This window comes from Chelon labrosus, assembly GCF_963514085.1.
Source record: "Chelon labrosus genome assembly, chromosome: 7".
Lineage (NCBI taxonomy): Eukaryota > Metazoa > Chordata > Actinopteri > Mugiliformes > Mugilidae > Chelon > Chelon labrosus.
The window spans coordinates 8,852,818-8,855,344 of record NC_140343.1 but is presented as its reverse complement, the minus strand read 5'-3'; the positions used below and the strand labels follow the sequence as shown (position 1 = coordinate 8,855,344).

Genomic DNA, 2,527 nt, shown 5'->3' with positions numbered 1-2,527 from the left:
TTGCAACTACTAGATGCAATATATTCACTTAGAAATCCGCATCATTAGGGACACTTTTGGGCAAATTTTACCTTTTTATCTGGCCTTCATTTTCGCTGTGTTAGTGCATGTGGCACAATTTTTTGTAACAAAGTTACTCTACGCAAAGTTTGAAATTAAAAAAATAAATAAATAAATAGAACAGAACACTGCGATAAAAAATGACGACCCTCTTGAGTAATTCAGGATAAAAATGTCCAAACGTCCAAAGAATCTGCCATAAAAACTTAACCAATTAATATTTTTTTCCTCCTGCTTTTTTTTCTGCATATATCTCTTAAACCTTTAGCACTTTACAAAACTACCAAAAATTCAATCATTCTGACGATTTAACCCTTTAAATACCAGTTTGATTACTAAAATAATTGCATTTTTATGACAGTTTTTTTGGAATTGAACATTTTTGTCCTTAATGACTCAAGAGGGTAGTAAATTAAACTGATGCATAAGGGTTAATAGAAGGGGGCTTCAATAAAGAGGGCTTATCAGTCAATATAGGTCAATAAACTGGCCATATCTCTTTATTCATTCAGACAGTTGATCTATTTAAATGGGCAATGCATTATGGTTCCTTGATGTGATTGCTGTAATCTCAGCTTCCATAACTTTATCTATACAGCTATGTTTACATTCTCTATAGACAGTTTGAAAATTTCAAACATATATAGCATTGGTTTTGTACACTGACCAGGCATAACATTATGACCGGAGAAGTAACTTGCATACCCCATAGCAATGCCACTCCTTGATGGCAGCAGCTATTCCCAGCAGGGTGCAGCCTGACACAGGCACACACAAAACCAGTTTAGGAACAACTCAAAAAACATGAAGAACAGCACAAAGTGTTGACCTGGCCTCCAAATTCACTAGATCCCAAACTGATCAAGTATCTGTGGGATGATCCACAGAGACCACTCCCCTCAAACCATAGGACCCAGTGGCCCCCACTGTTGAAAATGTGTCTCCAAAGCGGTTGCAACTGTTTTGGAGACCTACACAATATTACACAAATGGTCATAATGGTATGCCTGATCGGTGTATATATTGTGTATTGTTCTATTAGTTGTTTCTTTGAAAGTGCCTTGTATATGACGTTATGCTGCTCACATGTGCCTTAAATTGGCCCCCGGGGACATATATGAATCTGAATGACTGTGACACTTGATACATTCAGACGTCATCTAGCATCAAGTCTTTGGGCATCGTTCCATCTCTTAAGGCAGATCTGTGAACAATAGAGAGACATTCAGGAAATTACTGGTGATTGAAATTTCACTGGACTGTTTTACCAACAGGGGCCAGTATGATGCTATTTTTCATAAGACATTGTGAGATTAACAGTCCACAGTATGGTTTCCTAACGTTATCTGTAAGTTGTATGAATTTGCTGTTATGGACACTTTAAATTGAAGCCAGAGTAAAACGAGACTAGAGGGGCTGTACCAGGTATGGTGTTTGAGAAATCACACTTTGTGAGCCAAGAATGCTTAGAATGGGTCGTTTCAACGCACATGCAATCATCTACACCACAGCGGTTCGTTTAACACGCTACCCACGTTTCCCATGTTACCCGCAGACTGGCACAACCTACTATTTATAAGCTTATGATTGTAAAACCAGGCTGTTTACCTGTTGCGTCTTTGGAAGACTGCACAACCGATGAGGATGGCGATGAGAAAGAGGAGGCAAAAGACAATCACGCAGATGCCAGTAGCACCCAGATTTCCACCTGTGTGACCATCGGTCCGACAGAAGAGACAACAGACAGCAACAGTGAGACATAAGACTAAATGAAGTTGACCTTATATTCTTATTCTCTACAATAATTACAGGTGTTTGTTCACTTCCTACAGTTTTGGCTGCTCTACCCACCCCTGTTGATTAGCTAGTAGTAAAGAGACACTGGCAAATTACAAAAATGAAAGTATAAAAGCGGTTTCGTACTGTTCTCCACGATGGCAACGTTAGCTCCAGCCTCCATTATCATGTTTACACCCTTCTTCAAGTCACGACAGACGCAGAAGATGATCTCGTCGAGACAGACCAGGCAGTGGGAATCAGAAGGTGGGGAGGAAGCGGAACAGAAGGGAAGGGCTTCTCAGGACTGTCTCTTATCCACAAATTCCCAAAGTCATAATCGAATAGACGGGAGGCGTTACATGCACTTGCATCAGAGGCGCTGAAACAGGTCAAGTTCATCTTGACACCCTGAGGGGACAACAGAAAAAAGAACTAGATGATCGCAAGTGATCATAAAGGGGTCCATGCCGTGGGGAAGTCGTCCCCAAGCAGGATGCAGAGGCATGAGTCACCAGTAGACTTGTAAGGAGTCATCCACAGATTACCATTGTCAAATTTTAAGCAGTTTACTGTGGTGGTTTGTGAGATATAAACATGTAGTCCTTGTAGCGCCCCCTACAGCCAGAGAATCATATTATTATCAATGATATGAAGTTTGATTAAGTTTGGGTATATACTTCACAAAGTA

General features: G+C 40.3%; 1 long non-coding RNA gene across 1 annotated transcript; it reads right to left on the bottom strand.

The window, feature by feature from the left end:
• Positions 1–432: 432 nt before the first annotated feature.
• Positions 433–2,527, bottom strand: LOC311490371. Its single transcript, XR_014699153.1, has 3 exons — positions 1,984–2,527; positions 1,669–1,768; positions 433–1,264 (listed from the first exon to the last, which is right to left on the bottom strand). It is a non-coding gene; the product is annotated as an uncharacterized lncRNA (long non-coding RNA).